This window comes from Pipistrellus hanaki (genome assembly GCF_964339955.1).
Source record: "Pipistrellus hanaki genome assembly, chromosome: 1".
NCBI classification, from domain to species: Eukaryota; Metazoa; Chordata; class Mammalia; order Chiroptera; family Vespertilionidae; genus Pipistrellus; species Pipistrellus hanaki.
Window position 1 is genome coordinate 113,775,670 of NC_140503.1, and position 26,506 is coordinate 113,802,175.

Below are 26,506 nucleotides of genomic sequence, written 5' to 3' on the forward strand. Positions count from 1 at the left end.
CCCAGGAGGGGGAATGCAGGAGGCAGCCGGTCAATGATTATCTCTCATCATTGATGTTTCTATCTCTCTCTCCTTCACCCTTCCTCTCTGAAATCAATAAAAATATATTTAAACAAAAAAAGAAAGAAAAGTGAACTTTGATATAAACCAGTTAAGAAAAAGTTTTTACCCAGTAAACTCTCCATTTAGTGGGCATAGCTTTTAACTCAGCTTTCGAACCGTAAGTATATGAATTACCAGAAAGTCTTCTCAATTCTCTTCATTTCTGTTCTATTAGGTTTTACCACAATGCTTAACACACAGTTGATGCTTAAAAAATATTTGGAAGATAGATGAAAGAATGAGTGATTAATCTCTCTATATAAAAGGCTAATATGCAAAGTGTTCCCTCAGGAGTTCAATCGAGAGATAGGGAGTTCAATAGCTTGCTATGGTGTGTGCAGACAACCAGGGGGCAGCTTAGAATGAAGGAAGGCCCTGGCCAGCAGCCAGAAGGCCCTGATCGGCCCTGATCACCATCCAGGCCTAGGGACCCTACCTGTGCACGCATTCCATGCACCGGGCCTCTATTTGATTAATAAAATAAGGCATTGATAAATGTCCTTTGGGGATATTAGAAGACTTCATTCAGTGTAAATTATTACAGTACATTCAGTTTGCATTTTTTTCCAGAAATCAGAGAATATGAGAATGGCAATTTTGCTGATAATGCTACACATGTAGCTGCGGCATAAGTTGAATCTTTGTAATAAAAATTTTTGTAATAGAAACAGTAACTTCACTGAGTACAGAGAGCTACCTCAATTTCCATGCTGATCATTTAATACTCTATGCAGAGTGCCTACATTATCATATAGACATGCATATAAATGTGGGACTTTATTTTGGAAATTTAGGTAATCCTGGCATTTGATGTAGTCAAATGAAGGTCTCTGAACTCCTCTCATTAGCATAACAGTTAATTGCTTCTCTGCTCTTACGCAAAGGACAATTTTAAACAAATTAGTAACCAACTGCCTTCTAAAATCAGATTCTTCCAAATATGCATATGAATGTTGACTGATGGAACTCCTAATCCTCCAATTGCTCATACAAGCTTTAGAAGCCTGTTTTTCTCCCCACAATTAACCTTGACTTCTTATGCTTGCAGTTTCTGTCAGATCTTTGTGTTTAACTTAAACATGGTTCTTTAGACAATTTTGCCCCATTGTTTCCTTACCTACCAAACCTACCTGCTCATATACTTTCTTGTCTTCATCTGCTTTCTAACTGTAACCACTATTCTAGTAATTCCCTGGTTTACATGCCTCTTCTCCTTTCTCTTAGGTCTCTATTATCCTCTTCCTTATATTATTTTTCTACATAATTTTATATTTATTCTTACTAAATTTTAACTTTTTTCTGCTTACTTGTTTTTTATTCATTTTTTTCTTCACAAATAAACCACCACCTAATACTAGTGGCAGAAGTGGTTCTGAACCCTCTGTTTCACTACAAGTGAAAATTATTTAATAGAGCACATAGCATGCAAATTACTTGAGAAATTAAAGTAAAAAAGGATCAACCAATATGATTGATATAATACATTTCAATGCTTGTTATTAATAAACTTTGGTTCATAATTCTTGTTACTTTACTGATTCTGAAGTAATGTATGAAAAAAAGGAAATACATATTAAAAATATTACATGTTTAATTTCAAATATATAACACTTAGAGAAATGTTAATAGCATAATCAATGAAAATTTTGAAAGCAGTTGATGGCTCTAATGAAACATTTGTTTTTCAATATATATTGTTAGATAATGTCAGGAAAATAAAACTCAATGCTTAAATTATTGATAAGAAGTTACCAATACTATTTGCCTACTTAAAGAATTTCTGGAGTTCTCAGAATTTTACAAAACTGAAAGGTGTGAACCATTTGTGTTTCATTATAAAAGTAAACAGACACAGCCACTTTAGATTATCTATCTATATCCATCTATCTATCTATCTATCTATCTATCTATCTATCTACCTATCTATCATCTATCATATATATAATCCTAAGAGACCATTACAAAGGAAAAACCAGTCTCTATGATACGCACTGACCACCAGGGGGCAGATGCTCAAAGTAGGAGCTGTCCCCAGCCCACAGGCCCCAATCGCTGATGGGAGTTACAGGCCAACTTCCCAGTTCCTCCCACTAGCCAACAGGTCCTGATTGCCCAATCGGGGCTGGGCTCCCAGAATGGAACAGGGAACCAGGGGTGGGTAGTGGTGGATGAGGGCAGCAAAAGAAGGAAGAAGGGGAGAGGCAGTAAGGTGGGGAGGTGGAGAAGCAGGGGATCTGGGAAGCAAGGCGGCAGGGAACCTGATTGGCCCTGATCACAGGCCAAGCCTAGGGACCCCACCTGTGCACAAATTTTGTGTACTGGGTCTCTAGTCTTTTTATAGAAACAGAAGATTACAGGAACTTGTCCTAGATAACAATAACTTAGGAGAAAAACACATTAGGATATCTATGTACTCTGTAATAAATCTTTGATTTATGAAAGGTTTTATGAAACCACTTTCTTATATCAAAAAGGCAAATAACAATGTCCATTTCAAGAGGAAATTTTCAAGGGAATTGTAATCCATTGTTGTAGTTTACCACATTATTGGATGTGCATGCTTTTAGCTCAAAATATTTTAGATACTAAAAATGTGCCATATTTTGCTAAAATTCCACTTTTCTGCTAATTCCTCTTAATTATATTTCTTTAATAAAAAGCGTTTTATTTCTACATTTGTGGACAAAACTGTCACTACTGCATTTAACAACTACTCCCTAAGACACAGATTAAAAGTAGGAACAGCCCTGGTCAGTTTGGCTTAGTGGATAGAGCATTGGTATGTGGACTGAAGGGTCCCAGGTTCGATTCCAGTCAAGGGCATGTACCTTGGTTGCAGGCACACATCCCCAGTGGGGAGTGTGCAGGAGGCAGCTGATTGAAGTTCTCTATTCCTCTCCCTTCCTCTCTGTAACAAAATCAATAATATATATATATATATATATATATATATATATATATATATATATATAGAGAGAGAGAGAGAGAGAGAGAGAGAGAGAGAGAGAGAGAGCAGGAACAGTTAAATCAGTTAAATAAAAGTAGTTTTAATATTATAGAGTTAATCAGGATTTTCTGAGGAGAAAGATCACATGAGCAATATTTTCTTGTTTTTGTTTTTACATTTTATTATTATTATTACTACTACTATATTTTATTGTTGACAGTATTGCAGCTATTCCCCAATTTCTTCCATCTTAGGCCCTTTCCTCCTAGGCCCTGATAATTGCAGCAATCTTGAGACAGAAGGACAAAGTTGGAGGCATCATAATTCCAGATCAAATTACACTACAAAGCTGTTGTAATAAAAACAGCCTGGTACTGGCACAAGAACAAGTATATAGATCTATGGAGCAGAACAGGAACCCAGAAATCAACCCAACCCATCACAATCAATACTTGACAAAGGATGAAAGGGCATACAACCATTTAAAAATAATCTCTTCAATAAATGGTGCTAGAAAAATTAGACAGGTATGTGTAAAAAATGCAACTTGATCACCAACATACTCCATATATAAGAATAAAATAAAAATGGATAAAAGACTTCAATTTAAGACTAGAAATAAAAATCCTAGAAGAAAACATAGGAACTAATATCTCCGACCATTGCTTTTGACATGGTATTTATATTAGTAATATGACATAATCAAAAGAAAGTCAGTGATTTGGAAGGTTTCTTTAATACTGTATAAATATTATTTGCTAACAAAAGAAAATAATTTTGCAATAATTAAATAGCAGAGAGTCTGATTTTAAGAAAATGAATAAAGGCCGATATCGGTTTGACTCAGTGGATAGAGTGTTGGCCTGCGGACTGAAGTGACCCAGGTCCGATTCCGGTCAGGGGCACATACCTTGGTTGGGGGCACATCCCCAATGGGGTGTGCAAGAGGCAGCTGATCGATGATTCTCTCTCATCGATGTTTCTAACTCTCTATCCCTCTCTCTTCCTCTCTGTAAAAAATCAATAAAATATATATTTTTAAAAAAAGATTAAAAAAAAAGAAAAAAAGAAAATGAATAATGAAATAGCAACAAAGGAAAATTTACCCGGAGAGAAACCTAGCACATTTTCAAATAAGCCATTTGTACTTACAGGGGAGGTATTTATAAAACAATTCCTAATATTTTTATGTTGTCAATATATTTGACTATCAATTACTAATGACGTCAATTGTCACCCTATCATTCACTTACAGGAAATACTTTTTTTTGGCAGCATTTATGGCAGGTCTTGGGGGTGTTTGTTTTTAGTGTTTTTCAATTCTCTACCACATGTGCAAGTATAAATTGCCTTTCAATTTTTGGTATCCATTGGTGAATTCTCAGTCATTATCTTTTGAATATGCTCTGTCACATTCTCTATATTATATCTGGATCTATCTATCTGTGTTCGGGATTCTTATTCTAAACTTCTCTTTTAATTCTATACTTTTTAACATGTGCACCATTTATTTATGTCTTTGTATATATTAAGAATACTTTATTTATATAAAATTCTTCTCCATTATATTAAAGCAGGTTTTAATTTTGCATTTAAAAAAATCCCTAAGTTTTGCTTTCATACTTTTGCAAATCTACTTGAATATTTTAATTCATATTTTCAACAAGTGATTTGGCCGCTTGTTGAATCTGCTGACTCATCTTATTATTTCTGCATTACTTTCTCTTTCCTCACACCCTCTTTCTAATCTTCCCCCTCCCTACTCCTGCTCCTTTTCCTTTTTCTCTCTCTGACCCTTCCCTCATCTCTCTTTCTTTCTTACTTTTTTCTCTTTCTCACCTCATGTTTTTTGAATTTTAATTTGTGAGAATTATTTGATGTCTAAGTTGAATGCAAATTCCAACAAAGAATTTGCTTTTAACACTTCAGCTTCCAAGGGACATGTAACACAGAAACACTTTTTTTTCAGGTTTATTGAGATATTAGACTGTGTAAATTTGAGGTATGCAATGTGATGATTTGATAGATGTATATATTATAAAATGTTTATGACAATAAAATTAAATAAGACATACTTCATCTGAAAATAAAACATCCTCCAAAAATAAGACCTATTTACAGGTTTCCTTCTGAGTGTAAGGCATCTCCCCAAAAATAAGGGCCCTCTAGGCTCTGTCTCAGAATGAAAATTAATTTATTGTAAACTAGTAACTAGGGCCGCCCCGACTGGCGTCTAGCAACCAGTGATATTACACGGAGTCCTGACATCACTGCTGTGTGGAGGCGGAGCAGAGGTGAGAGTGAGCAGTGAGCACGGGGCGGGAGAGAGGAGGAGACTTTTGCAGATGCGTGTAGAAGAACAGGAGGATTAGAGTGGACAGGACACGGCGAAGGTGCTGAGTGCTGGTCTGTTTCTGGTGACACTACCTGATGCTCACAGCCGCCCTCATGATGACTGAAGGTTCTCAGTCAGTGGCAGACCCTGCTCCAGCCCAGATCCAGGCCCCAGCAAGCCCAGTGACAGTCCCCAGGCAGGCCCCAGGGGATAAATGTCTGATAAAGGGGTAAGGGGGATGTCTGGTGAAGGTGTTCAGTGGCACAGGGGTGGGGGAGGAGGATCACTTAAAATGACACAGGAGGGATCAGAGGGGGCAATCAAAATGACACAGGAGAATCAAAAGGGGTTACTAAAATGGTAATTCCCCCTCTGATTCTTCTGTGCCATTTTGATTCCCCCACTCTGATCCCCCTGTGCCATTTTAAGTGATCCTCCTCCCCCCACCTTGATACCCCAATTCCTTCTTTTTACCCCTAGAAGTGAGTGCAAAAAATAAAGCTACTTCGTGGAGTACAAGAAAGGAATCGTGGAAGACTCTTAGGGCCAAAATCTTACTGCTTTCTGCAAAGAGAAGATGTTGAGTATCTGGTTGGTCCGAAAATGGCGAGTAGAGTATGGTAACCTTATTGAACAAGTGGACAAGGGATATGCTAAAAAGCACAAGTGTGGATCAGGCCGGCAACCATTATTTTCTGAGCCTGAAGACCTGATCTGTGAATGGGTTGGTGACAGGAGAGCAAAGCCTTTGGTTGTGAATAGGGCTCATATTCAAGAATTTGCCCTTGCAAAGGCACCACAGTTCGACATAGCCCCTGAAGACTTCAAAGCATCACAACACTGGCTGGATAATTTCCTTCAGCGAAGTGAGCTGTCTTTAAGAAGATCTACAACATTGTTTAGGTTGGAAGATACTCAAGTTATTAAGCAAGCGCTTGCATTCAAGTCCATTATTGATGATGCTGACTTCTCTAAATACAATCTTTCCAACATGATTGCTATGGATGAAACTGCAGTGTTTATGGGCCAATCATCTCAAACAACAATTGAATAGTGGGATGCCTCTTTAGTGTACATTCCCTCCACTGCTTACAAATGTGCACGTGTTTCCTGTATTTTGGCAATTTGTCTGGATGGTACTAAAATTCCAGTGCCATCATTTCTAAGGGCAAGAAGGAAAAGATTGAATGTGTTTTGGGCATTTTTATTCTTGAAACTGAAAAAGCTTGGGCCACACAAGCAGTTATAAGAAAGTGGGTGGATTTAATGCTGCCACTTGTTATGCGAGGGAGCGAAAGAGGTCTGCTAGTCTGGGATGCAGCCATCACTCACCGCACTAAAGACATGAAGACATTTCTTCACAAAAGAAAAATAGATCAGATAATGATTCCCGCAGAAGTGATGGCCTATCTCTTTTTTTAAAATATATATTTTATTGATTTTTACAGAGAGGAAGGGAGAGAGACAGAGAGCTAGAAACGTCGATGAGAGAGAAACATCGACCAGCTGCCTCTTGCACACCCCCTACTGGGGATGCGCCCACAACCAACTTACATACCCCTGACCAGAATCAAACCCGGGACCTTTCAGTCCACAGACCGACGCTCTACCACTGAGCCAAACCGGTTTCGGTTATCTCCAGACTCTTGATATTGCAATAAACAAGCCATTCAAAGACAATTTGCGCATGGAAATTAATGACTACATTGAAAATAAAATGGAGAGAAATCAGCGTGGAAACTTTGTGAAACCTAAACTGCAAAAAGTTGTGACTTGGGTGAAGAATTCATGAAAGAAAATCACCGACAGTTGCATTGCAAATGCACTGCAAGCAGGCTACCTTGACAAGAAGTACTCATTTAAAGACAGTGCTATTGCTAAACATGAGAGATTTGGTCCACTGATTCTGAAAGAAATGGAGACACAAGAAATTCACCAGGAAATTCAGGAATTGGATTGTTATGATGATGTTCCAGAAGATGACGACATGATTGTCATTGAATAAATGAGTAAATTTTAGATACTGTAGGATTCACAGTTTTTCTGGTTTGTGTTGACAACTACCGTACTACCGTATACAATAATAAATGTCCTTTATTTTCATTTAACAATAAATGTGTACCATATTCTTCTTCATGGAAAAATAAGACATCCCCTGAAAGTAAGACCTAGCACATCTTTGGAGCAAAAAAAAAAAAAAAAAAAAAAAAAAAAAATAAGACACTGTCTTATTTTCAGGGAAACAGGGTAGTTACATTCTTTTGTTGTTGCTATGGTGAAAACATTAAAGCTCTACTCTCATAGCAACTTTTAAGTATAAAATACAGTATTGATAACTATAGCCACCAAAATGCACTTTGAACCTTGGATTCTAGGAACTTATTTATCTTATACCAGAAAGTTTATACCCTTTACACTCTTCATTTCTCCGATCCTTCAAGTTCTGTCAACTACCATTGCACTCTCTGTTAATAAGCTCGATAGTTTCGGATTCCACATATCTACAATAATAAGAGAGAAATATGCAAATTGACTATACCTTAGCAACATCCACCAGCCAATCAGGAGTCGTATACAAATTAACTCAACAAAGATGGCAGTTTAATTTGCATACATAAGCACTGAGTGATGGGGGCGGGAAAGGACACCCCACTCCAGCCGCTCCAGGCCTCTGGGCAGCATGGGGAGGTGGAAAGTTGGCTCCAACCAGAGCAAAGGCGGTGCTGGCAGCCAGGGGAAGGAAGGCCCATTCTTGCATGAATCTTCACGCATCAGGCCTCTAGCCTATATATATATATATATATATATATATATATATATATATATAAAAGCCTAAGCGATCAAATGACCAAACTAGTCACTATAAAGTGCACTAACCACCAAGGGGCAGATGCTCAACATAGGAACTGCCTCCTGGTGGTCAGTGTGCCCCCACAGTGGGAGCATCACTCAGCAGATCAACAGGCACCAGATACAGGTTCATGGATGGCAAGCACAGCTATAGCAGCACAAGCCCCTCCCGCCTCCCCAGCAGCGCCTCTGAGCAGTGGGGCCAGGATGAGCAGGAGAGGCGCCACCGGCCCAGGCTCAGGCTCCTCTCTGGCTGCCTGTGGCTTCACACACTACTACATCCCTGGGGGATGTAAGACTGCAGGCCATGGCCTGCAGGGATCAGGCCAAAACTGGTAGTCTGACGTCTCCTGAGGGGTCTGGACTGTGAGAGGGTGCAGCCATGCTGAAGGACCCCACTGGTGCACGAATCCATGCACTGGGCCTCTAGTAAGATAATATAGTATTTTCCTTTTTCTGTCTGACATTTCACTTAGTATAATGCCCTCAGGGTCCATCCATAGTGCCACAAATGGTACAGTGTCCTTTGTTTTTATGTCTGAATAATATTCCACTGCACATATACATATTCATAATCCATTCAGGTGTCAGTGAACACTCAATTGTTTTCATGTATTCACTATTGTGACTGATGCTGCAATGAACATAGGATATAGATATCTTCTTGAGATAATAATTTTACTTTTTTTAGATATAAACCCAGAAATAGAATTACTGGATAATATGGTAGTTCTAATTTTAAATTTTGAGAAAGCTCTGTACTATTTTTCATAGTGGCTACACCAATTTATGTTGCCAATCGGGGCTCCCATTTCTCCACATTCTTGCCAACGTTTGATATCTCTTATCTTTTTCATGTCAGCCATTCTAACAGGAATGAGTTAATATCTCATTGTGGTTTGATAATTTTTCTCTGAGGATTAGTCATGTTAAGTATATTTTCTTGTTCTTAATTTGCCATTTTTATATCTTCTTTGGAAATGTGTCTCTTCTAGTCCTATGCCAATTTTTAATCAAATTAATTTTCTTTTGTGTTTTTTTACTTTGAAAATGTCATATGAGTTACTTATATAGTTGGGATATTAACACCTTATTAGATATAATTGTTTACAAATATTTATCCCATTCCATAGGTTGCCTTATCATTTCATTGTTTCACTGGGCAGAAGCTTTTTTTTTTGTTTGCTGTAGTCTTACTTGTAGATTTTTCTTTTGTTGCTTCATGGATTCAAAAACACATGAGTTAATATGATATGAGTAGTGGTTATTCAAAGGGAACATTCAAAATCATATATAAGATGAAACAATACAGTGTCATCCAAACTATACAATTGCCATTACTCTTTTTCCTTCTTCCAACCAAAAAAAAATAATAATAATAATAATAAAAAGATAACTGAAAAACACACACACATTCACTTGTAGTTTTAATACATTAGTGTGAAGTCATACATAAAGCTTTATTTCTAATGATAATCACTATTTTTTTTAGAAAATAAAAATAAGGACTTAAAGTGTAAAATATGTTACATTCTATTTTATTTAAAGGTATATGATTTTTCCTAAGTCCTGTTCTGTTAGTGAATAAGCATTGTGAAAGTTTATGTGATTAGTTAAAAAAAAGACATAAGATAATAAATAACCCAGTTGAATAAATTGAAACATACTTTAAGCATAAAACACAATTCAATTCAGTAGAATGCTTTTATCCATTTATCTAGAAAAGTGGTTCTCAACCTTTCTAATACCGGGACCCTTTAATACAGCTCCTCATGTTGTGGTGACCCCCAATCATAAAATTATTTTTGTTGCTACTTCATAACTGTAATTTTGCTACTGTTATGAATCGTAATGTAAATATCTATGTTTTCCAATGGTCTTAGGCGACCCTGCTAGTGGTTCTCAACCTGTGGGTTGCGATTCTAGAGGAAGTTATGTTTTTCATTAAATCTGCTATTGACTACCAGGAATTTATGTTTGAAGGGTGTAGCCATGTGTAGATCATGCTATACATTTTAAAAATAATTTGTTTAAAGATACTTATTTTTTTCTTTATTAACTGAAAAATTTGAATCAATTTATTTTCTTGCCTTAATGATAAACTGAAAGACACATGTCTTAAAGCATGCCTTGCTTTATATGTATACAGTGAAGGGAAAAATAGGTTTACAGTTGTTTGTATGGAAAATAATACAATAATAAATAATTAATAGTATAAGAATAAACTGTGTTTAGCATACTCACAACTGTAAACCTACTTTTGTTCTACTCTGTGTATATATCAGTTCAAATTATTTAACTGTTTTGTATATTCACAGTGAGCATTACTATTTTTTAAAAATATGTTTTTATTTATTTTAGAGGGGGAGAGAGAAATATCGATGAGAGAGAATCTTCTATATGCCCACTTCTGGTGATTGGGCCAGCAACCTGGGCATGTGCCTTTATTTGGGATCTGTGACCTCTGGATTCATGGGCTGAATCAATTGAGCCACATTGGTCAGGGCTGAGTGTGCATTATTTTGCAGTTCAGTTAAAAGTGTATATGCTTTGGAAAGAGATTATTTTTTAAGTAAATATTTATTATTGAAAATATTACATGTGTGTCTCTTACCCCTCCCCCCCTCATTGACCTCTTCTAAACCACAACCGTCCCCACCCCAGGCCTTCACCACCATATTGCCCAGTCCATGGGATATGCATATATGCATATATATAAGTTCTTTAGTTTATCTCTTCCCACCTACCCACTCTCATCCCTCCTTCCCTCTGAGATTCCATAGCCTGTTCCATGCTTTTCTATCTCTGGATCTATTTTATTCATCAGTTTATTTTTTAAATCCAAAACTGTCATTTAAAATTGTGCTATGTTGGACAGGAAATGTAACTTCATCGATTAAGTGCAAATCATGAAATCTATATCACAGAGTTGTCATAATAAATTGGATATAATATTGAAAACACCTAGTAAGTCTATTTGACTGAAATTATTAAAATATGTTTGTTCCTTTTCTTTAATTCATTATTATATTCTTGCCCCTTCTCCTTACACATAACTGCTCAACAGTACAAAGTTCAACTGCCTTTCATTGTTCACCAGTAGCTGTGATTTCCAGTCTCTGTGACTTGGATTAAGACACTACCTCACAGGTAACACAGAGACAATGCTTGCTTCAACTTCAAGGGTCATCTTTAAAGTGTTTATGCATCACTTTTACTCCCTTTCCTTAAATAATTTATTTCCTCTTTGTCCTCCATAACCATCTTTTGAGCATTTATCACATTCTTGCACATACTATAATTATGCTTGCAAATTTGTTTCTTTCAGCATAATAAATCACTAAAATAACAAGAGTTGTAGGAAAAACTAGGGAATACACATTCTCATATATAAGCATTAACTATAATTTTGTTTCTGTGCCTTCCAATGCAGTCTTCCAATAAAAACAGTAATTTTTAAATCATTCCCACTACAGGACATAAAAGCTTTTAGCATTGTGTTTACTATACAGAGAATGTCCACTAATGCAAGTTATTATTTAATGGTCATTAGAGCCAATGGGAGGCAGCATATTTATGAGATGTGACTCTGGAGCAGTCTAGATTTGAATCCCCAGTTTATCTACTTTCTGAAAGTGTGAAGTTACTATATTTATAAAATGGGATAATAAAAACATCTTCCTCATAAGATTATTATAAAAATTCAATTACTAATTGCAATATTAGACAAATAAGTAGAATATAGTAAGCTCATAGTGAATAGGGAATGCCTAAAAGTTATACTTCTGGAATCATATTATTCATTTAAGTTGGTTAACTACAAATATTAATTGAGAAGGTGTTTGTGTATTGTCTAGAAAAAGGTGATCTCTGAATACAAAATAGTTGCTGTCATTATTTTCTATTAAAACAAACAAACAGACAAAAATATTCTTACCTGTTCCATATTCTTTGTTTCTGCCACTGTACATTTTGAGAAAACATTTTTCATCATTGTTTTATCTTCCAGTTATCAGAGTATGATATAATTTATAAGAAATAAGCTCCTTTTCAGAAATATCTAACTTTTAATACCTGAAATTTAGCTTCTCAAAGGCATATTTTTATAACTTATGTTCAAAGTAATTAAGTAAGCTACCTTTGAGACTGAGGTTCAGTTGCCCATGTCAGCGAAAGCCAAACATTTGAGAAGGTGCTGGTGTGAAGGAGAAACACCTATTCAGGTGCCAATTTTGATAAATGGTGGAGTCCTGTCACAAAGACCATCTTCCCTTCCTGTCCAAGCCCACAATTTTTATAAAGATAGAGAGGGAAGGGATTTCTGTCTCTATCTAATTATCCTGCTCACTTTTGGCATGCTTGGACCAGTTCATTCAACTCTCTAGCCTTAGGCATGCTTAAGGTAAGAACCTCCTCCTGCACCATCCTGGCCAAAGGAGGAGACTCTCCAGCATTCCCAGACAGTCCGACTGGGAATGCTGGAGAGTCTAGACTCTAGGGTAACATTTTCAGCTAAAAAATGTTAGACTCTAGGGTAACATTTTCAGCTAAAAAATTTCTAGAAGAAACACTATTTTCTCAGCCCTAGTCATCTGAAAATAGCTAATATATAATCCTTGAGTATAGTCAATACCTTAACACTTTAAATGTATATGTATGGTAGCATCAAGTTGCTTTTTCAATTATTTCAGATTAATGTCTAGGAAGAAAATCACAAATATAATATAAATAATTTTGACATATAAAAATTGAATTATTTATTCTGTATTAATGGTGGCAGTTATACAGGATTCAATTGCCAAGCAATAATCACAGAACCTGCCAAAACTGGTTTGGCTCAGCAGTAGAGCTTCGGTCTGCGGACTGAAAGGTCCCAGGTTCGATTCCGGTCAAGGGCATATACCTTGGTTGCAGGCACATCCCCGGTAGGGGGTGTGCAAGAGGCAGTTGGTTGATGTTTCTCTCTCATCGACGTTTCTAGCTCTCTATCCCTCTATCCTCCTCTCTGTAAAAAATCAATAAAATATATATTTTTTAAAAATAATCACAGAACCTGCTGTGGCTGATTTTTCTCAATTGTTAGAGAATCAGGCCATAAAGCTAAAGGGTCACTAGTTTGATTCCTGGAAAAGAACATGTATCTGAAATTCTCTCCCTCCTTTTTTCCCTCCATTCCTTTTTCTCTAAAATATCAATGGGGGAAAATATCCTTGGATGAACAAACAGAGATTCACAGAAGCCAATATAACATTATTTACAAATCCACAGTTTATTGGAGGAAAAAAAATCAACATAGAAGTGTTACCAAAGAGCTGTCTGAGTGATAGGGGGATCTCCCCTCCTTTGCTCTTGTCACCTTCACAAGAAAAAAATTCAGACAGATAACAAGAAACAATGATGAAGCAAAGCAAGCCAATTTATTAAGGAAGCAAGACAAGCAAACTTATTAAGGAAACAAAGCAAGTAAATATATTAAGAGTACACTTGGCATAAAGCACAACTGAGCAGCTCAGCTAGTCTTGAGCTCCCACCTTGTGGGGGTTCAAGGGTTTTATTAATTTTTCCCTTATAAGTTTCATGGCTCCCCTGCAGGAGAGTCTAGATTTCAAGATCCCCCTTTTACATTTTTTGAGGTTTTTTGGCTTACACACAGTCCACCCAGCATGTTTATCCCTGAACTTTTGAAATTTTCAGCTGTGCCTGAATTTTAATTTATTCCTCACCATGAAAACCAGAGTATCTGTGTTCCTTACTTTAAAAAGAGCCATCCCTTTTACCAATCAGCCTCCTATGTGTGCATATTGGGATACACCAATCTCTATTCACCTGGCAGAATACTTCATTTACATAAAGAGGACCAGACTGAGTACAACATTTATACCCTGAGCTTTTGTAAGTCCTGCCTTTTTTTATTTTCCCTGACGTACACTTTAGGTTGCTATCTGAATCTGAATCTGTGTCTTCCATTTGCAATCTCTGATCCCAAACAAATGTTTTTTATTTCTCTTTTAGTTTAAGCTTCTTTCTTGATTAACACTTCAACAGTTAATTTTAAATTCTTTCACAACTCCCAGACTTTAATCATTCCTCCTGCCTTTCAACACTCCATCTCATCACCTCCTCTGCTTTCCTGAGAAACACAAGTCATCACTCAGTTATCTGCTTATTGTTGGCTAACTCCAAGGTAGATCTCTTACCCTCTGGAAGATTCTGAACCATTGTGTCTCCTTGTAGTCTCACACATATTTCTAATTATCCATTTAAATTTTACCTTCCTTTTAGTATTTAAAGACCATACCTAAAAATTAAACAGGAGTTTCCTATCTTTACTTTTCTCTCCAAAGAGTGCATTGTATCATTATCCTTTCATATTAAAATATTTTAAATAGATATTTCTATTTATTATCTATAGTTAAAGAAAAATCCAATGACACTTGTTAAAACATGGTAAGGATGACTTTGTGGGGGAGGGGGACACTATCATGATAAGTATAAGGAACACTGAGATAAAATCTTGAGGTGTGGCATGGGGGAAAGATTGGGTTCAAATTGGAATATAGCATGGGTAATTGAAAATGTATAGCCAAAGAACAGAGTGGGGCCATTGGGTAAAATATTACTAAGAGAATGTATCAGGGATATGGGAATTCTGCCTAAAATGACTTAACAGGATTCTGGTGAACACAGGCCAAAGTAATCACAGATTACCTGGGGGGATGGTAAAGAATGAGGAATCTGGTCTACTATCTTAGGTGGCCAGATATTGCAGACAGGTAAGATTGGGGGTTTGGAGGGGGTAGGGCAGTCTGGTTAAACTGACTTAACAAGATTCTTGCTAAAACTGGATTTTATTTAATTTTTTAATTTATTTTTATTTTTATTTATTTATTTTTATTTATTTTAGAGAGAGAAGAAGGGAAAGAGAGGGAGACAGAGACACATTGATGAGAGAAAGAACCATCAATGAGCATTGAGCCCACAGCCCAGGCATGTGCCCTGATTGGTAATGAAACCTTGACCTTGTGGTGCATGAAGCAATGCTCTATCAACTGACCAACACTGGCCAGAGCTAATGCTGGATTTTAGAAGGAAGTACACATATGGACCTAGGAGGAAGTTCAGAAGTCTGAGTAAAATTTAGTCAAGCAAAGAATTTTGTCACTATCTCCTCATATTCTCCTCATAAGAACTCCCCTGAAAACTTAATTTACTTCATCTCTAATGTAAATTTAATGAACATTTTTTTGCTTCTTATTTATTTCCTCCTTCTTAAAATACTTTTGTAATTGATAAGGACAGAATAGGTGATTATAGAAACAAGGTTAAAAACAGTTTTACCAAGCTCCAGTAGAGACAAAATACTTGCTTATCTATATATAATCAGTCTAGCCCTGTGTGGCACAAAGGCACATCCTAATACAATAAGTTTGCAGAGACTTAAACCAAAACCAAGGTATAGATGTTTGCAGCTAGAGGCAAGCAGGTGTCAGCTAGAAGATTTTTTTTATGACCTACTTCTTAGCAGAATAGCTTTTAGTTACCCCTCTGAAACAGAATCTGGGAGATTATATAAATATACCAGGGTTTAGCAGAATAGATCCGCTCAGATTTTGCTCAGATTCCCCCTGAGCCAGCAGCAGGCTTTTGGAATGAAGGTGAGCCTCTGCATCTCCCGAGTGCTTGCTGGTATGTTTCCCGCTTTTGGTGACTTTGCCATAACACTTTCTCCCCTTGATCTTTTCTGGGTTTTCACCTATCTGGACACTCTTTTTGTGTCTCATAATATTTTTATTCTTCAATTTTTACCTTTCCTATTAATATTAGTTATTCAAAACTCAATTTTATGACATTTTCTCTATGACTACAATTATACTCTAAGTGTAAGTGCATAGCATATATTTATATCTATAGATTACCTATCCTTTTAACACTCCTTGGTAAATAATAATCCCTATATTAGAGTTTTCTCCTATTGTGGATATTTGCTTATTTTTACGAGGCTCTTCCTAGTGCCAGAACAGAAGCAGAGGGACACAGGAGAAAAGGCTCTGCAAAGGTATTAAAGTTTTGTTTATTTATTTTCTGGTTCAGATTAGTTATGTGACCTTACACAGGCAATTCAGCCTTTGCTGACCTTATCTGTTCCCTTATCTATATGCAAATGAAGGATTTGCATTATTAAATAACTTTAAGGTCCTTCCAACTCTGAAATTTTATTATTCAATTACTGTCTGGTGGGCTCCATGATCTAATATTGATATTGGTAAGTAACATGTCACCCTATATCGTAAACCACTGTAAGTCATAGCATTCATATAAATAATAGGAAATGCATTTAATTTCCATGAAGTAGTTATAATTGCCTTGATGCTCTTAAAAGTATACTTAGACTTTAGACATATATTTGATCAGAGAAAGGAAGAAAATTTTAAAAAGAATATTTGGACCAAGTTAAGAGGATGGGGAAATTGCTTACGAGTGGAGAAAAGATGGAGAAAAGGGTTATTCTATGCTTACCTATGCCAGAAGTTAAGGACTGCACATAGGGAATGGAAAACTGATTATAAAGTTTCTCACTTCAAAATGTCCTCTAGGATATTTTGGTCGCTACAAACTAAAATCTAGTTGATAACATTCAGAGAAAAAATACTTCTCAATAACCTTATTTCATAGACATGTTTTAAGCTCTTTTTCTTTTCTAGGCCATTATAAATAGATTTTTCCATACCAAACTCCAATTAAAAATAATAAATATAAGTGCTTCCATGAAGATTACACACACACACACATATACATATATATCTTAAAATACTAAATTCATAACTTATATATATATAATAAATGATTTCTTAAACCATTTAATAAATTACGCAGTACAATTTTTATAATATAGAATATTAAGTTGTAGAAGGCTAAACTGGGAGACATAACTGGACAGAAAATGGAACAAAAGTAGAACCTACTTTTATTTTATTCATTGATTCTTAGTTCTGATTTGTTACGCCAAACTTCGTGATCCCCAAGGATCACCAGGGAGCCAAGTCTGATGCAATAAACGAAAGAGCCTCTTCCATGCTAGCATGGGCTCTGTCACACTCAGGCGACAGCATGGTGGAAGAGAGGCCGAACTTCTACAGGTCAAGGGGTTTTATAGGGGTGGTGATGTCACTGCTTTGGCTGACCCTGATTGGTTGGATGAGGGCTAGGCTCCAGTTACCCAAAATGGAGGACAGCTCCGCCCTGCTTCTCAATGCCCCACAGTACAAAACGGAGTCAGGAGGTAGCCTCGCCTGCCCTGCCCTCTCATGATGAATGAATAAATGTACTAGTGTTGACATAAGAAATGTCCAACCCTGCAAATAATTTTTATGAGTATATTTCAGTCAAACTGAGGAAATATGTCAGGGAGCAAGATCTAAAATGATCTGGGTAATAATGTTTTATAGTTTTTATGCATTTGAAATTAAGGAGCTGATGAAAGGAAGATTATAGAAAGTAAGGTAGGATTGTATTACAGGAGAGTAACAAGATTATGTGCTCTCTTTAGAGTTAATGGTCTCCTGACAGGCATGTGCCCTTGACTGTTCATGGGACAAATCCCAACAAACTGAGCTACACCAGCCAGGTCACTTCTGGCATTTTAAGAAGTGATATGATATACAGATGCATTTTACAAAGACAACTTTGGCAGATCAGAGGAGGCTGCATTGAATTTAGGCAGAGGCAGAAACAGTATTGTGCAATAGTACTTTTAAATTATTTTATAGTTTATATGTTCTATGAATTTTATTTCAGAAGAGTGAAATGGATGTTACAAAAAGTTTATTATAAAAATGAGGTTTCCGTCTAATAGAGTTGAGAATCACTGTCTTCTGTGGTAAAGGTGCAAAGTGGGGCCACAGTGGTATGAATGCAGGAGAGGGCTTTGAGTTAAATGTACCAAGCAGAATTAGACCCACTTATTGATTTTTGAATTGAGTAGTAAGAGACTGTAGGAAATGTTGTTAAAACCCTCCTGTATCCCATGGCCTATTTCAGAAAATTCACATTCAGCTCCTGTAGATATTTCTTATACAATCAGTCACTTTTCCTCCTAGCTTCTCTGCCTCAGAAATTTCTCTAGCTCACAAGAAAGTCCAAATTAAACAAGATTTGTTGGATCAATACTTAAGCTTTCCTGTTTCTCAGTGGGACAATTCTTAGACACATTCTACCCAACTTATAGAGGGTCTTCAGTCGCTCACTGTGTAATCTGACTGTAGTTCACACTTTATTGGCTTTTCTTCATCCCTCAACACATGTTCCACTTCCCACTCCTGTTCTTTAGGGTTATTTCCAAATAAAATACTGTCACCCAAATTTGTTCCTTGGGGTGGGGCTGGGGGAACCCAAGCAAAGGCAAAAACAAAACAAAACACAAAAAACACACAAACATACTTTAAAATTGCATTTCATCAGCCTGGACTATATTTCCCTCAAATATTTGCATAGCTTGCTCCCTCTCCTCTTCAATATTTTGCTAGTGACAATTATATTAATGAAAACAATTTTAGGAAAGAAAAAAATCCACAAGTATATTCTGAGTAAGTTAACTTTAAGAGTTAATGAATATCTCTGAATTAGTGTATTATTTCTTGAGAGACCACTCTATTCAAGAAACTGAAAAGTAGTTAACCTCTGAAGTAGTAATGGATTAATATGAAAAGAGATTTGATGAAGTATGATTATTGGGCAAGTATATTGTTAGCACCATAAAACAAATTATGGTCAATAATTATAAATCAATGACATAATTTTGATCTTCAGTGATCCAGGCATAGAAATAAGAATTGTCTTGAAATTTTATTTTATCCTTTTAATCTCTTTTAAAAAAAATATATATTTTATTGATTTTTCTTACAGAGAGGAAGGGAGAGGGATAGAGAGCTAGAAACATTGATGAGAGAGAAACATCGACCAGCTGCCTCTTGCACACCCCCTATCGGATGTGCCCACAACCAATGTACATGCCCTTGACTGGAATCGAACCTGGGACCTTTCAATCCTCAGACCAACACTCTACCACTGAGCCAAACCTGTGTCGGCTAATCTCTTATATATATATATATATATATATATATATATATATATATATATATATATATATATATAAATATATATATATATATATAAAATTAAACAATCTCAAATATATAGAATAGTTACAAAAAAATAAAATAAAATAAAATGTGACTCTCATGTTGACTCACAACAAGCATTCCTTATCTGTCTCCCACATTTTAGTGTTCTAGAGGCCACAGGGTTATACATGTAGGGGTGAATGTTGATTTAGCCTCTTACTGAGACAGATTAGTAAACCAAGACAAGTGGAATAGGGAAACTGAGATAAATTTTTTAAGTACATTTTATTGATTGTTTTACAGAGAGGAAGAGAGAGGGATAGAGAGCTAGAAATATTGATGAGAGAGAAACATCGATCAGCTGCCTCCTGCACACCCTCCACTGGGGATGTGCCCGCAACCAAGGTACATGTCCTTGACTGGAATTGAACCTGGGATCTTTCAGTCCTCAGGCCGAAGCTCTATCCACTGAGCCAAACTGGTTTCAGCAGAGACAGATAATAAAATAACCCTGCCTTTGTTTCACCATCCCTACTTTTAATGAATGTACTCTCAAAATCACCTGGACTTGATTTGTGAAACCTTTCCTGCACAAAGTTAAAACCCACATACTACTGGCCAGCCCAAGGCAGACCTGCTCCAGGCTTGGTCTCTTTCCAATAACCTTAAATGGGAGAGAGGTCCAGGCAGTCTCAAAGATGTGGGAGTCACAGTTTTGGGATAATTGAAACTGCATAGGGATATGAGCAAAGCAGGAGTAATTTCTAAGATAAAAGGATTTCCCATATCAGGAAAGATTTTAGACAGTAAAAACAATAAAAGGACATAATTTACATGTTACTTTATCTTTCGGAAAGAGATGAAGAACATTCACACTAACATTTCAATGTTTATCCCATCTACATTTATATTAAACCTAAACTTCCAACTGGTTTCTGTTTCATGCTTTTATTAGTGCTGTTACTAGCTTTTGTGTAGTTTTAGCTACTAAGAAAAACTTCATTTAATTTCTGTCACCATGAAGTAAATTTAGAATCACATTAGCATCAGACTATTCAACTAAAAATACTAGTTTTCATTTCTCATAACTAAATGAATCTTCAACAACTGTTGTCATTAAAGAAAAGTTATCTTCAATACTTATTCATTTTCAAGACTTCTTCCCAATCGCTTTTGAAGATAAACCCTGCTGTGAATAAGCACCCCTTAATGTCTCTGTCTAGAATATCAAAATATACTTCTTTATAGATGTCTTTACTTCAGATATGCACATTGAATGAAAATTGGCTTTTGATTGTACTTCAGAAGATTAAATGCATCATATAAATGTAAGTATTAAGCTTTCGGAAATAAACTCACAGCTAAATTCTCAGAGTTCACAGTAAATACACTCCAATTTATAAAGATAATTCTTAATGCAAAAATGTGAATTATAAGAAAAAAGTTTAAAAACATGTAAAATGAAAATGTACTAAATCAAATAAGAGAAAATTAATTTTTCTGTAATAAATAATTGCAAAGGAGACTTAAAAGATGATGTAGTATAATAATTAATTTTATGTGTGACTTTGACTAGACCAGGGATACCCAGATATTTAGTTAAATCTTGTAGGTGTATCTGTAATAGTGTTTCTGGAAGAGATTAGTATTTGAATCAGTAGTCTGAGTAAAGTAGATTATCCTATGAGATATGGGTGCTTCTCCTTTAATCCATTGAACTGAATAGAGAAAAAAAAAGGGGGAGAATTTACTCTCTGACTATCTTTCTTTTATATTCAGACTCAAACTGGAGTTAAATTTTGAAATACGCTGGTATTTACAAAGTTGAAAATAGGAAGCAGATGAACAAAAACAGATCCAGAGACATAGAAGGATCAATTAGATGCTCAAACCTCAGAGCGCAGGTGATGGTGGGGGTAAGGGGGAGAGATCAACCAAAGGACTTGTATGCATGCATATAAGCCCAGCTAATGGACACAGACAGCAGTAGGGTGAGGGCATGAATGGGGGAAAGGAGGGCAATGGGGCAATAAGGACACATATATAATACCTTAATCAATAATATATATATATATGTATATATATATATATATATATATATATATATATATATATAATATATATATATTAACCCATTGTTTCAACTTCTGGGGACAAATTATGTTAGTGTGATTAAATTTTATTATAATCTCTTTTTTGAGTGGGGATATTTGATAAGAACATAAGTAAATATTGTTTATAAAAGAGGCATTCCATAGAATTGTTTTGCTAAAGAGATGATAAATTTTTTAAAGTATTTGGAATATATGAACAAGACAGTTAATTTTGTGTCAACTTGAGTAGTTAGCTAAGGGATGGCCGGAGGGCTGAGATGTCCGTCTTCTGTCCTCAGACATTGGTGCTCTTGGTTTGGGGGCTTTCAGACTCAGGATTTACACCATCAGAAGCTCAATTATCAGGCCTCTAAACTCAGACTAAATCACAGCACCAGATTTTCTAGTTTACAGTTGGATTACAGATCATGGGACTTCTCAGCTTTCATAACATGAGCCAATTCCTATAAAAATCTCCTTATGTATATCTGTATATCTTCTTTTGTTCGTGTTTCTCTAAATAATCCTGATATGTGTTTATTTATAAAATGCAATGTCTTAGTTGAACCATTGTCAGATATGATCATTGGACTTGTTTGTACATTTCTTTGACTACTTCTGTTATCTGATGAATACTTGGAACATAAACATTTATTAGCTGATTTTCAAGTAGTTATGTTTTTCTTTTTTTCCAAGTTGTAAAAGTACATTTATTTTACATTTTATTTTCAAAGGAACAGTATAACTATAATGTGGAACAAAAGAAAAAGTTAGGCATCATATTTATATAGCAAGTATAGGTAAACTTATGAAGTTTATTTAAATATTAGCATTTATCAAATCAGTTTCTAAAAAATTATTATCACATTCAGGAATAATTTTTAGGAGGCTCAATCTATATAATTCAAGCTATGACTAACTGAATGAAACAATTATATTTTTTAAATATCTCCCAAGGTTCTGGAGACCAAGTAAACCAAATTACTACTAATTTTTAACAGATTCAAAGACTCTTATATTAGGATGTCATAATTGCTTTAAAAATTGTTTGTAAAGAACTCAAACATGCTATTATTTGCTGAGTGATACAATATAGACCTAGCTTATATTAATTTCTTAATCCATTAAGATGGTTTCTATTTCCTTACAGTGAAGCCCTACTGTCTCTAATGATAAACATTAAGTCAGTTACTACTTAGCTCCTAGTAAAATCATTTCAAGTGTGTAACCATCCTTTAATAATATCAACATACATGAAGAAAATCAATATTACACCTAATTATCATCAGTAACCAGTTAACTGCTGGATCTTCCAAAACAAGAGGCGGGCATTCTTAAAAGTCAAGACTTCTCAGACCTCTTCACTAATATATCCTGGCACACAGACTTCCTTTAATTTCATTAACAGAAGATTAACACGTAGTGAAAGACATGCTGGCGTATCTCTGCAGCTGTCCTTGTAAGCGCACATACAGCTTTCACCTTGGTTTGTCAGTCCTTCCTTTAGGTCACTGTCCTTTGGGCTATGAAATGTAATGTCCAGAATTATTAGAGCTCAGCCTTGACGTCTCTAGACTAGAAAATGGAGAAGACTCCCAAGACCTGTTTTCCTTTTCAAAAGAATCATCTTCTTGGAACACTAACTTCTGCTTTGGTGCCTTGGAAATTAAAGACACTGGATCCCACTGTGAACTGTGTCTTTTCCTCTTATGAATGGGCCTGTCTCCACATGACCATTCAACAGCATGAAGTTTAACCTTATTCATATCCTTTAGAACATCCTACATGTTTGGAACATCTTTGTTTTTTCTGATTTTTTGAATGATGACTGTAATTGGTCTTACTAGCACCTGGGTGCTGTTTTATTTTCATTTCAGTTGCTGTATTATATGAGTCACATATATGATTATATTCTAGCTGCACAAGAGAACATGGAGGCTGCAGAGAAGAAAACTGAGGAGACAGAGAGGGTGGAGGAGGAGGAGTAGGAAACTCTGAACTTGAAAATGGAACCGGTTTGACACTCAGTTGAGCAGTTCCTGATGATGGCACTTGTCCCAAACCACAGGCCCCTCAGTTGAGTCAAGGAGCCAGAATTAGTACTGTTCAGTTCCTGCATTTGCACAATTGTAGCAATCTGAGAACGAAGAAAATTTAGTTTATCTTCAAGGACAGCTGTTTTTTAAATTGCAGCTTCATTTTTACAAGCTGAGAACTTTTCATTGGTTTGTTATGTCTTAGACCAGATGACAATGGTTCCCAAACTAATTGCAAAGGAGGAAAAACTTCAGTCTCCTCCTCATTTTCCCATAAACCATTTTGAAATCTGAGATATCTGGATTCTTCATCATTTGCCACATCCAAAATATCAGCAAAAGATGCGACTACAGATCCACAGTTACCAAAGTCTACAGAGTTTAAGAGTGGTATCAACTCAAAGTCAGGTCTGCAACAAGCTTCTAAAGGAAGAATTTCCCCAAAAATGTGAATAGCACTCCAAGATGATTCATAACCTTTGTTTCCCCAACTGTGCAAAACCTGGTCCAGGGGACACCGAGATATTCCAGTATCTCTTAGGATATTCAATATGAGAGACATTGATGAAGCAAACACAGAAGCAAATTCAAGGAAACATTATGTTTCTTGATACCTTCCTCTGAAGCCAAGCCTCTCAGCTAACTGGGGAACAGCAAGGAACATAGCCTCAAAATCCTCAGTGGACTAAGTCCCATGAGCACTGGACCTGGTTCAGGAATGCTCAGACCCGCTCCCCCCCGCCACTCCTCCGTGCACCTGGCCCTGTGGGGCACAGGTGGTAACAATGCGCCCGGGGACTAGAATCTGGACCCTGGAGTCCTCCCTCAGCCTGGGTAACTCCACCTGCTCCCCTCCCATGTTTTTCTTTCTACTTATTTAAAAACGTTAATATAATTAACTCACACATGACATAAGCAGTTTTGATAGATTTTACCCAAATATAATTGTTTTACTATGTTAGAACTATCATAATCTCTTAACAATCTAAAAGTACTAAGTATTGTTAAATAGGTCAAATAATTTTGCCTTGAAATACCACAATATTTTGAGGTTTCCTTTCAAATTTTTTATATCAGTTATATTTAAATATTTGTTTATAAATTTGAGCATGTCTTGTTTTATTTTGAAATAAATGACTATACATGTAATCAGGGTTCTTCAAAGAAACAGAATTAGAATATCCTATATAATAAAGAGGTAATATGCAAATGGTCGTTATGCCATGACACATAACGATCAAACAGTAAGAGGGCAGGGCAGTGAGCTATGAGACTCCGAGAACTACAGGAGGGTGGGGCAGTGGGCAGAGAGCTACACGAGGGCAGTGGGCTGGACAGCCCACTGAGGCAAGTGGCAGCCAGCTACACATGCACGTATTCATGTGCAGAGCTACTAGTACACATATAATTTTGTTATAAGAAAATGTTTCATGCATTTATAGAGACTGAGAATTTACAAAATCAGCAGTTGGCAAACTAGAGACTTAGGAGAGCCAATGACACAGTTTTAGTTCAATTCTAAAGACTTGATGACCAGGAGAGCTGATGGTGTACGTTGTAATCCAAGTCTGAGTCCAAAAGCTTGAAGACAGTGAGGCAGGGAGATAAAATTTTCCTGTATTCTCTTTTCTCTGTTCAGGCTCCCAATGGACTGGATGAGGCCCAATGTCTTCAGAGAGGGCAATCTGCTTTACTCAGTCTGCTGATTCAAATAAACACCCTCATAGACACACTCAAAATAATGTTTAACCAAATATCTTGACACTCCATGGCTCAGTCACGTTTACAAAATTGACCATCACAAGTCTACCTCTTCTCAATTTTGCACCCATACACATCTCTTTAAACCATACTTACTTAGTCTTCAAATATAGACAATAACAAAGTCAAAATTCTGCCTATAGCTATCCTGTGTACATCCAAAAAATACACTAACCCTTTCCCCAGAAAGGAGGTAAAGTCCTGGTATGATATTTACTCTTCTCTTTGATATCCTATAACTTAATTCTACAAATTAAAATTAACAATACTTAAATACTATGATATAGTCAATATATGTTATGTTGCATGATGAGTAAACCAGGGAGAGAAAACAATAAAGCTATTGGATTTGTATACACATACACAAACATAGTCATTACTAAATAAGGAAGAAGAAATATTCATGACAATTACACTCCTTGTTTCTATAAATGGTTATTTTTTAACTACCTTCTAATTTTTTTCTTTGCCGTCAGCAAACATCCTAGTTGGTTGTGGGTTTTAATCTTCTGAGGTGAACCAAACTTTTCATTCCTGAAGGGTCTGGGCCAGTAGTAGTCCTATCTGGACTGGATTGTTATATGTTTCCATTCACCTTAACCACAACAACAGTAATACCTTATCAGGGATCAGACCGAGATGAACATTGTTAAGCACATGCATGGGTTCTCCATTCCTGCCCCTTGGCAAAGAAACTCAAGGCAGTGACCAACATGATCTTAGCTGTACTAAGCTTTAGAGCGGTTTTTCTTCTTAGCCTCAGCCCTGAACTTCCTTTTCTTAGAACATTTAATTTAGAAAATCTGTAAGATTTGTAACTGCAGATTCTTTATGTGCCTCTTTGAAGTACACACATACCTCCTTAGAAGACTTTTGCCAGCTTTAGGACCCAGGTAACATCTTTCTAAGGGCTTATCTCTTTTGTGTGTGTGTGTGTGTGTGTGTGTGTGTGTGTATAAAATCAGTTAAAATATGTATTTTTAATTGATTTCATGATGTCAGAGAGGAAGAGGGAGAGAGAGAGAAACATCATTGATGAGAGAGAATCACTGATCAGCTGTCTCCCGCACACCCCACACTGAGGATTGAGCTGCAACCTGGCATGTTCCCTGACTTGGAATTGGCCATGACCTCCTGTACCATAAGTCGATGCTCAACCACTGAGCCATGCTGGCTGGGCATAATTGTCTCTTTGAAATATAAACATCAAAGTATGCAGTAATCCAGTGTCCCAGTCTCTGCTAGAGGGTCGGAGTTGATGG

The 26,506-nt window shown here is 36.3% G+C and overlaps 2 pseudogenes across 2 annotated transcripts in view; both read right to left on the reverse strand.

Annotated features, from left to right (window-relative positions):
- The window catches only part of LOC311620764 (nuclear prelamin A recognition factor-like), an 869,153-nt pseudogene that overhangs the window by 721,054 nt on the left and 121,593 nt on the right, over positions 1–26,506 (reverse strand). The window lies entirely within an intron of this gene.
- LOC311623340 (mitochondrial fission regulator 2-like) lies at positions 22,971–24,045 on the reverse strand (annotated as a pseudogene). The gene has a single exon. The product of its transcript is annotated as a mitochondrial fission regulator 2-like (transcript).